Here is an 11,840-nt window from a genome sequence, read left to right on the forward strand (position 1 = left end):
AAAAATATTATCCTATATTTCTTGTAGCTCAGTTGCAAGTGCATCAGAACCACCTGCACTGATGAATTTAACTTATGTCTCCTGTCATTTACCCCCTTACATGTTGAATGTTTCCAAGAAATTAAAGAATCACAGAATTGTGTTTATTTTTAAAAGGAGTTTTAAAAATATTTATTTCCCAAAATAATAGATGTTTCTGATTAACACAGGAAGGAGAAATAAAGACCTCTATCCTGTGAACATGTGTGAACATGTGCGATCTGATGTCCCCTTTTGGATGAAAATAAGTGATTTATATTCCTGATAGTTGGAGTTTGTTTTGTTTTCTTTCGGTTTTTTTGTGGGTTTGGATTGAATTTGGTTGTTTTTTCTTTCTTTCAGAAAAATTAAAAATGTATTCAGCTCTTATACATTAATGAAGCAGAATTATTTTGAAATAGTTTGCCAAGGAGTTACTCTTCACTGTAAGTTTTTAGATATCTCCAAACACTGTGGAATTTTTTTATCAGACTGAAAATGACTAGGTTGCAGGAACTTAAAAGCATCAGAAGTTAACATACTTTTTTAGAGGAAAAATCTTATGCTTGAATTTAAGAAATGGAAATTAAGGTCTTTAAAATTCTGTATTCAAAACAAAATGGAACAGTAGAGGCTGAACACAGGGTACAAGGGTGAATGCAAATCATTGTGCAAGGGACTGTTGCAAAGGAGTGGATATACAAGAAGATTGGAGTATAATTAAAGGCTGGCACGAGCATTTTGGTAGGAGGATGTTGGAAATAATTCAATCCCATTACAAAAGCAGTAGTGGATGCAAAAGCTTTGTTACTGGCTGGGCAGCAGCAGTGAACTCCTGAAGATTTGCAGTTGATGTGGGTGTATCAAAAACTGGTTGAATAATACGAACTCAATTATGGCTATTGTGAATTTCACTTTGTTACAGCACTGAAAAAAAAGACCTGGGGTGAAAGAAAGAGGAAGGAATAAGTGCAGAGTAGCTTGAAACAGTAGCAAACCATAGGATATTGTAAATATTTAATGTATGAACTGAGTAAGCGTGGCTGTTTTCTATATGTTATAATTAACAATACTGAAAAAAGGCTGCCTAATTTCTGCACAGGGAGGAATGCTCTTGGGTGTGAGGTAAGATGAACTTTATCTTTGTGATACATTTGTGCTAAGTTTTGCAGGCTGCTCCAGGTCTTCTAAGCCTTTCTCTCAACTACATAGACCTGAAGCCTTTAGGTATGGTCCTGGGCATTGATGGAATTTATTACAGATCCTCAGGTGAAATTAGCACAAGGATGTGCCAGAAATCTTAATTTCAGACAGGTTTTCACTGTCTGAAGGGCAAACCCCTCAGTTTAGCTATCGCCCAAGGCCTGAATTCTGGAGGGAAAATTGTTTTGTTTTTGTTTTGACAGATTTTTCTGTGTCAGCAGAAGACACTAACTCTGTCCCCCTGCCCATGGGGAGAGAAAAGCTTTTTCTGTGGGGAGTCTAGATATTGTAAAACTTGTTTTGGTCTCCTGGTGTTCCACAGACCTACTTGAACATGTTCTTTATCCTTTGTGTTTCTATTTCTTCCATTTGAATGAGAGACACTATCTTTTTCTTGCTACCAGAGGACAACAAAGATATCTGTGGTTTATGGGATGGCAGATGTATGCAGACCATCTAATAGTATGCAGTCATATTATACTTTTTAATGTATTTTGGAGCCTATCAGTTCTGGAGATTTTCCTACAATAGAGAGATATAACAGTGTCACACAGCTGCTTTCTCACTTCCTGCACCCCCCTGTCCCTGGTGGGGAGAAGAACAAGGAAAAAGAAATCAAAACCCGTGGGTTGAGATAAGAAAAGTTTTAATAATTGAAAGAAATAACAGTATTGATAATAATAATGATAAAAAGAATTTAAATGAAAAAGAGAAGGAGAGCAATAAAATCCCTGGAAGACAAGTGATGCACAGTAGAGTTGCTCACCACCTGCTGACCAATGCCCAGATGGTCCCAGATTGGCCCCTCCTGGCCAACTTTCCCAGTTTATACACTGAGTATGACATTCACTGTTATGGAATATTCCATTGGCCAGCTCGGGTAAGATGCCCTGGCTCTGTTTGCTCCCAGCTCCTTGGGGACCTCTTTGCTGTCAGAGCATGGGAAGCTGAAAAGTCCTTGACAAGTACCACTTAGGAATAACTACAGCAGTGTGTTATCAACATTGTTCTCATACCAAATCCAAAACGCAGCACTGTACCAGCTACTAGGAACAAAAAGATCTCTATCACAGATGAAACCAGGTAAGCCAAAGCCCAGCACTTTGTCTTAAAGCCCATTAGCAGGGCAGTAACACTCTTCAGGAGCAATTACGCCTGCTTTTCCCTGGTTACAGAAATACTGAAGTTATTTTTTCAGTTATTCTAGTCTTTAAGTAGAAATCAAAGCAAAACCCATCTACTCAATGACACTGCTTCCAGTGGTACTGCCGTCAACATTGGCATCTTCATTACTAGGGCAGAATTCAGTTTGCAGATATAGATTTTCTTCTGCTCTAAGTTACAGAAACATTGCCTTTGGTATCATTAGCTCTCATTATGCCTCTTGTTCAGTCCCTTTAGCACTTACAAGCTTAACATGTTGGCTGTTGTCTAAGGAAGCAAGAAATGGAATTATAACAGAAGACTTAAATAAGAAACAAAGATTGTTGGGGAAGATGGAACAGGAAAACCTTGGAAATATGATTGCCTGACAAAAGATTTAGGGAATATGAAAACTACAGGCAACATCGAAATGAAAGCCACTTTTGAAATACCAGGTCTTAGTTACTGAACAACTAGAAAACAATGGTATGGCCACTGAAGTAATCCCCTCTTGATGAAACAATACCCTCTGCTTGCAAACAGGTCCAAGGGTCAGAGCAGACCCAACTAGCTCAGCAGAAGGGGTCCAAAGAGTAGTTTTTAGAAGTTAAGATGTAACACTCTATGGTAATATAAGAACTCTTATAGGCTGTATGTAAATGCTATAGGATTTGTATCTTGTATTAGATTGGTTAGTGACAATTAGAATATTCAGTACAGAAGATGATTTATTGTATTGTAACCAGGACTTCAGACATTCTGATTCTGATTCTCTCTCTTCTTCTCTATTCCTCTCTTCCACTTCTACTTACTTCCACTCTTGCTCTTACACCCTCTCTCTCCCACTTACTCTCTCTCACCTGCTTACTCTCTTGGGCCTGCTCAGAGCTGAGTCAGGCAGCTCTGAGCAGTGCCCCAATACCCACGCCCTTTACAATAAACCGATTGTGTCCCAAGACCTGCCTATAGAGATCTCCATCCGTCTACGTCCGCCCGGTCCCGACAGAACCCCGAAACCCAGCACCTACAAAAGATTATGAAGCACAGTCTGTAAGAACAAAAATGTTGAGCTGCTTTACTGGGCTGAATGTTTTGTCCTATTTCTGAAAGAGAGTTTGCTAATACAGGCATTAGTTCACAGTAAAAGCAATGCTTCTGACTGCATTACTGCTCTCTAGCACTATTCTTTCTGGGTTTGAGTAGTGACTAGAGCTATATCCATAAAAACAGAGAAATTATCTCCGTGGTAATGATCCGGTGTGTCCTACCCTCCATATGCCCTGAAACATGAGAATTTCCAATATTTGGCCACTGCCTAGCAGCAGTTAGTATCATTTCTATCCTTTTCAGTTGTCTAGTCCATTTTGTGCAGGAAGAAAAGGTTTTTCTGGTTGTGTCTGAAATTTTCACAAACACATTTCAGTGTTTCTATGTTGTTCTAGTCCTGATTGTAAATGGTGAGTAAATGGAAAGTGTGAGGCATGTGAAGAGTTGGTATTACACATTCCAGAGGGGAACTGTGATTTTGCTGCAGTGAGATATGTAAGCATGTGTATAACAGTAAAAACTTGACTTGTCCTTTTGGTACCTTTCAATTGCAATTGTGGCTCTTGTCCTACCCATTTTAGGAGCTTTCCGCGTACTTCCAAGACTGCTTCTTTTATAAGGGTTTTTTTTTAGTGGCCTATGAATGTCGCTTGGAGGAGGAGTAAAGATATTTCAAGAGCCTCTTGCATTTTTCTACTGTAACATTAAGCATGTAAGATGCTCATAAATATGCAGTTAACTGTCGAGTGCATAGACTCTGAAAATGTCAACCGCTTGTACTGATCAATTTAAAAAGAACTAGAATTTTGCCTTGGTGTTAATCACTATAACAATTCTGTTGACAGGAAGTATTTACCCATATTACACTAGCTAAAGAATAGAGGAGAATCCAGCAGTGCTGTGCAAGGTGAAAGAGATACGGAAAATTTCTGGGGTTATTAGAAATACTGACATCGGATACTGAAAATAGTCTTGGGCCTTTGGTACTCATAATGTATGCCCTCAGGTTCTTGCTTAGCTCCTAGCTATGTTGTTATCAAGATTTCTCCTAGTTTTAAATATTCCACATTCTTGTGTAGCATGATGCATCTTTATTTAGTTTTCTTTTTCAGAAAGTGGAGAGCACATTTATGTACATTTATCTATCTATCTATCTATCTATCTGGTACTGCTTTGCTGAGAGCAACATTATTACATGTAAAAAACATATTATGGTCTTTCATAGTTACATTGAATGGTTTGGGTTAGAAGGGACCTTAAGGATCACCTAGTTCCAGCCCTCTGCAATGGACAGGGTTACTACCCAGTAGATCAGTTTGTTTAAAGCCCCATCCCACCTGGCCTTGAACATTTCCAGAGATGAGGCATCCACAACTTCTCTAGGAAACCTATTCCAGTGCTTCACGACTCTTGTAGTAAAGAATTTCTTTCTCACATATAATCTAAATCTCTCCTCTTTCAGTCTGTGGAAATGTCTTTGACTTTTAACTTCAAATGCTTTTTCTCACTCGAAAGTTGAAAAAAATGTCAATAAAGAAAAACCTGTTTAGGTTTTATACAGAAAATTAGTTCTGATGGTAGCTTTTTACAAAATAAAAGTTTTATTTCAATGTTTTCATTAAATCACATAAAATCATGTAGCTTGATACTACCATGGATGAAAGCTTTAAGAAACTTCATTTTGTACAATCCTTTTGATTGATTTGATCGCTGTCATATTTGATTGACATGTTTCTCAATATAAGTGGAAAACTCAATGAATAATCATGTCCTACAATACAAGAACTACTGCCCCAAACCAATGAAAGTCGTGGGAAAACATCTTTGTAAATTGTTTAACACACTGCCAGGAGGAAATATTGCATTGTGCCTGACCCTTTTGGCTAAAGACTCACAGTCTGAACAAGGATCATAAGACAAAACCAATTATTCCAGAGTTTTGTTTAAAGGAAGTTTGCCATAATAGGAATTTTTCTTTTCATATGCATTTTAAATGCAATGTCATGTTCCCCAGTGGTTGAAATTTCAAGATTAATTACAGACAAATTTATGCCATTTTGATAAATTTTATTTCACTTAGAACAATATATAGTTCACATATTGAGCATTTTATTTCAGTAGGTATTCATGGACTTTTCTCACCAGTGCCAGCTTTTGTAATACAGTTTTAAAAACATCAGTGTGAGACAACTCTGTTTGTGTCTTGATGCAAATGTTCCTATCTCCATTCTATGTTTGCATAGCCTTTCTAGTACTGACACAAAGTGCTGACACAAGGTAGAACTGATCTACTCATATACAATCGTTTCCAGTCCAGTGAAACTTGGTGACAGTTTTCCACTGAGATTTAAGGTCTTTTCCTTTTCTCCCTTCAGCATTGCAGTTCATGTTTGTGAACACATGTGAAAGAAATAGTGATGCCAAAGATGGGACAGGGGACTGCGTGGCCTGCTCAGCTGCTGGATGCTGCAGATGAATTCCTCCCAGGGAACAGAGGCTGCCTGAAGTCACCCAAGCTCCACAGGCCCTCAGGGAGCTGCTTGCCTTCCAGCTGCTTGTCGAAATGTCTGCTAGGTTCTTACATCAATTAGATGACCTCATAAAATTAATGAGACATGTTTTTACAACCTTCTCCCAGACAAGGGAATAGTAATTGCTGTATTTTATATGAGAGAGTGTTTAAACCATCAGCGTGATAAAAAATCGTACAAATCCAGTGTAAATACTTCAAGTTCACAGAGGAATTAATAATCTTAAAAAAGCATCAAATATGCAGAGTTAACTAATAAATGAAGAATGAATAATTCATTCAACATAAAAAAGGAGATATATTAACATTTTACCCACAATTACTCTTTGACAAGCTATTACTGAACCACTAGACTTTTAGTTTTACCACATTTATTCAAAACCTTGCAGCAATATAGAGACATGTAATGATTTTGAAGAACAGCTGTGATTTGCCTTTTTGTATGGGTGTTCCAGATTATAAATATATAGAGAAAGACTTTTTGTGCTATTTGTTTTCAATCATTCACACTGATAGTAGTTGAAGGAAGTTAGTTGTGCTGTAAACTAACATACACATACCTTAAATAATAATATTTACTGAAATATTAAATTTTTTCTTGCCTCAAATTTCCACAACCTTTCTGCCCTGTACAAGCTCTTCACTTGTGAAATAACCAGTTTAGTTTGTATCTCTAAAAAAAGTTTAACAAGGTTGAAAAGGTCTTAATGTAGTTCCTCAAATGTTTCATTTTTTGGAACTCAGTTATCTCACTTCACAATAAATCATGAACCCTTAGTATTACCCGTGATATAACAAGATGATTGTGAGAATGTATGGTAAGCAACCATGAATATTTATTTGTCCATAATCCAGAGTTGCTAACACCCAGATTTTAAGATTCATGCATCAGTCCTCAAAAGAGAAAAATCCAAAGGGTTCAAATTAGATAAGATTGCTTCATAATAATAAAGTTTAGGTTCTTTGTATCTTCCTTCTGGTTTTTAGCCTTTATATTCAAAGCTTTTCTTTGTTACCCAGAGGAATAAAAAAATAATTAAATCTAAAATTCTTATATTGCCATGTAAGCTCGGGGAACTGATCTTTCAAGAAAAATACCAATTCTAATGAGTCTTGTGGTAAAGCTCTGGAAGGTACGATGCACTGTATGTTTTTTGCGTCTAAATTCTCAGAACATTTTCCCTTTAATATTTGTTCCTCACTTCTTGGTATTTTTTTAATAGTATGTTTGACACCATGTATCCCTTAGGAAGGCATTCATTGGGAAGCACACTCATGTTCATTTTGAGTTCTCTTAAATATATACTTTTAAAATCAGCACTGTTTAAAAAATTATCTCCTAGGCAGGTCAAGAATTTCAACAATTCCTCTTGGATTAGTGGATTTTCAGGTTATTTTAAGTTGGAAGATATGTTTGGTATCTTTATGACATAGGAATTTTCCCCCTTATTCTTTGTACAGAAATAAAATGTCAGACTTCACTTGTCTGACGAATAATTGTCTTTTTTCTTTGCCTCTCCCTTCTGGCATCTAATAGAATGCATGAGGTGATTAAAAAAGAGTTCATCAGGACTAGAAATGCTGAATGTTTTTTTTAAAGAGTAGGCTAATATATGGGAGGAGAAAAGAAAAAATGTAGGGAGGAACTGAGGAAAGATACATAATTTCTTTGATAATTTTTATTCAAGGAGGAAAGGCAAGTACTTCTGAGATCAGCTTGGAGATGGCAGGAGACCCCATACTCTTACTGAAAAAGCCTTTCCAATGGCAAAAAAGAAGGCACCCAGGTGTCATCTTCTTCAACCTAGCTTCATTTTAAATAAAATTAAAAAGTTACATGAGGCCTTTATCCTTTATGGTCACTATCTGCATTTTGGAAATGAAGATGTGACCTTTGCTGTAGCTTCTAAGTATTCAGGAAAATATTTCTGTTTCTGTTTTGGTTGGGGTTTTTTGCTGCTTGAAGCTTTGAATTTATTTCAATATTTCTTTCAGGAGAAGGACATGAGCATCAAGCAGAGGCTGACTGCCTTGAGATCAGACAGAACAGTGTTAGGATAATCCACATTTTCCAGCTGTTCAGTTGATTATTTCTGGGAGAAATTTAAAAACAATTGAGGTAAGGTCTTGCTAAGGAAAATATTGTGCACTGTATTTTCAGTATCAGAACTTGGACAGTCCATGCACAGAAAATGAGAAAGCCAGTACATTATTGCATAGCCCTCTTACTGATGTAATGTCCTTTTTGTGTCTGAAGAACTGAAAATCTTAAAGGATTTCAAGGTCTTCAGAGCAGAAACCATCAATCAGCATCTACCCAGCCTTTGGGTGTTACTGGCATTCTAAATACCAGTATAGTAAGGAAGTATTTGAAATGAATAAAGAGCCCAGTTAACATTTCCATTTTATTCCAAAATGGCAAACTTGCACAGGTTAATAAACTGAGAGATTTCCTGATAGGATAACAGGAGGAGGTCTACAGATATTCAGCTCAGATATGAGCTCTACAAAAGTTTCCTATACACACTGTAGAAAAAGCTGCAGTCACTTGAGGCATTGATTTGGACAAGAACAAAGAATGTCAGCTATACTCTTTTATTTGTGCTCATAATATTGAACAATATTATATATTATTTCATATTATAGTATAAAAATGTTGTTTGCATATCTGTAAAAGTATTGTAAACTTTTCAGACAGATATTTCCATTTTAATATACTTAGATGATGCAGGAACACAGTAGTCAGAGATTACACAGGAACACAGATGTCAGCACACTTTCAGATGAATTGACAGGTTCAAAAACCTCAGGCAAAACTAGATAGCATTTAACAGCACCCTCTCTCTTCAGAGTGATATTTGTTGCTCAAGTCCAGTTTGTGTTTCTCATCAGTTCTCTCTACAGCAGTGCTTTATCTTCTGCATGGGCTTTGTGACCTGAAGCTTGTTGAAACAAGTCGAATCTCCCACTGGAATCTGCATTTTAGGTACTGACAGAGATGGATTAAAAAAAGATGAAAAAATGCTTCCATATCTTTTGCCACTGATAACTGAGCAGTGGTTTGGAAACCTGTGCAGAATTGACTTACAGACAAAAAATTTGAACTGCCTTTGAGTATCATCGGTAAGTCCACAAGATGCTACCGATGCTATGTAGACCAAATCTGTGCCATGTGACTACAGAATGGAATAAATAGGCATTTAGGAATGAGATTTGAATTAATGACAGCCTGTGTATCCCAAAATGTGATAAATTATAGGTTGCTGCTGGCAGCAGGAACTATTCAAACAAATATTTCTGCATTATGACAATTTCTTAAGTCCTCTATAGAATTCAGGCATAATAGGAGAACTGCCTACAGGGGAGATTATTAGGAAACTTAGAAAAAGATTTTCATTTTGTTATTTGAGCAATGTCTGTAATTATCAACGTAGCCTATCATTTACTAAGTCGTTAGTTGCACATACGAGACCTTCATCTTGTACTGCAATTACAGTACATAGAAACAATATACTTGTTATGGGTGACTGCACATAAGTAGGTGATTAAATGTCATTAAAGCTGTTTTGGAAAATATCTATTTATGAATAAATATTTTCAGTTTTCCTTTTAGCAAACATTGATAAATGACCCTTAAAAACAGATGCCAAATAAGAAATTTCTCTATAACAGCAATATTAGTTTAAAGCATGTCTTGCTAAGCCCATTAGAAGCCCTATTGAGATTTGAAACTTGGCCAAAGATGAAACATTCTTTCCACTACATTTTATATCATGTCTCTTCAAAAGCTGCTTTGTACTCACTTCATTTTTTATTTTTATTTTATAAAATTTCAATTTATTATTGCCCTCATATTTTCTTTTAGTTTGTTTGACTTTGGAGGGGTGCTTGGTTTTTTTACACTAATTGCTTTTCATCAGGAAAGCACTACAAATATTGTTCTAACATGAATGTGGACAATCACAGGGCTTTAACTGCATACCTATCAAGTCTATATTTCAATGTAGCAAGAACACCAACATTATCTTTTAGAACTCAGTAGGAAAGGCCTGGAAATCTGCAATGAAGCTTTGATTTGATTGGGAGCTTGAATTACCAGAAAACTGTGCAAGTAGGCTATATACAAAAAAAGAGAGCATTTAATTGTGGCCACTCGTAACCAGTATCTGCCCGCTCCATTTGTTTCAAATGAGTAAGAAAAAATATAATTAATAGAAGGTACCATTGATCAGAGTAAATTCTGTAAATTAATGTACTTGATACAATGATCTTTTATCCACGTGTAATTTTTAGCTGGGTTATGTATTTTTCTGTTGTGTTAGAGATACCATATAATTTTCTACAATTTTACTATGCTATCCTTTTTACCGATGGAGGATTTTAATGCAGGGAACTCATGGCTGTCCCTGTTTCTTTTCCTCCTAGGTGTTCTTTATGTGTGGTATGGGAAAGGGAAAAGCAGCTACCAGGCAGTAGCTACCAACTTTATGCCTGCAATTGTTTATCAGCTGAAAGGGCAGACTGGATCTGTGCTGGACAGCTGCAACTAGAGTATAAATATTTCAAATATTTCATGTTGTCTCAGCTATGATAGGTGGCTAGAGTAAACTTATGAACCCAGTCAATCCGTCAATCCTTTTATTCAATGAGCTAATCATGAGGAAGTTTCTCAAATGAGGATTTATTTGCTTAATCTAGTGTAATGCTCCAAGTTTACTGTAGACCATATCTGATACCCTTCCCCACATGATTAATGAAATGTTCCGACAGCGATCAATGTTACGTGGAGAAATGGATCATTGGTGAGAGTGAAATGGCTGAATCCAGATTTGTTTCCTGAGTGATCTGCAAGAGGAAATAAAATTCCTTAAGACAGTAAATGTGGTTTATTAAGAATGGCAGATTAAACAAACAAACAACAAAACCAGGAAAAATCCAAAGGTTTGTCCTGTGGATTTCTTTTTTTTCTGTAGAAAGTATCTTTATTTGAAATGGGCTGTCTCCAGCACTTAATTTCATTCCAATTCAGCCAGCCATTCACCAGGAGGGTCAGGTCCGGTATTTACTGACAGACTGTGGAGCACAGGGAAGGTTTATTCTCCTACCCAGCTATTGACATCTATCTGCAAAAGTACAGATGTATGCACTTCTGTGTACATATATCTGTGCATGTTGTATGTGGATGCAGAAAAATGGTGAAAATAGATATATCTATATCATGGAAAAAATAACAGTTGGCTATAAAATGAAGAATGCAATGTTGAGAGATAATTACACAGGGAGCATGTTAAGAACTTTGTAAACATTTAGTGTACATAAATGTCACTTTTATTCAAGCTTTGCGTTTGGCAGGCATAATCTGTGACAGAAAATACCATTTGCTTTTTAAAAAATTATATTCATACATTTCCTAAAAGAACAGTCTGGAAGAGTTCCACAGATGACATGCAAAACTAGCTGTCTACCCAACTTGCATTCCTCTTAGCTAATTTTGGTGGTTAATTTCTCCAGGAAAATTGATTTACACATTTTTAACATCATTCATATGAATAATCAAAAAATGCATGCCATGCCTGTTAGTTACATGTACTCTGATGATATTGAAAGGACTCTTTAAGCCTTCTCTACAATAAAAAAAGTAGGTATTGGGGGAGATGGTAATAAACAGTGGATGAGATGCTGGACATGCCCCTGCCGTGTGCTCTGGGAGCCCAGAAACCCCCGTGTGCTGGGCTGCATCCAAAGCCCCGTGGGCAGCAGGGCAGGGAGGGGATTCTGCCCCTCTGCCCCGCTCTGCTGAGACCCCACCTGCAGTGCTGCATCCAGCTCTGGGGTCCCAGCACAGGAAGGACAGGGACCTGCTGGAGCCAGCCCAGAGGAGGCACCGAGGTGATCAGAG

Source organism: Corvus kubaryi, unplaced genomic scaffold (genome assembly GCF_017639235.1).
Source record: "Corvus kubaryi isolate FWS band 111438036 unplaced genomic scaffold, C.kubaryi_AGA036_p1.0 37199, whole genome shotgun sequence".
Taxonomy (NCBI): Eukaryota; Metazoa; Chordata; class Aves; order Passeriformes; family Corvidae; genus Corvus; species Corvus kubaryi.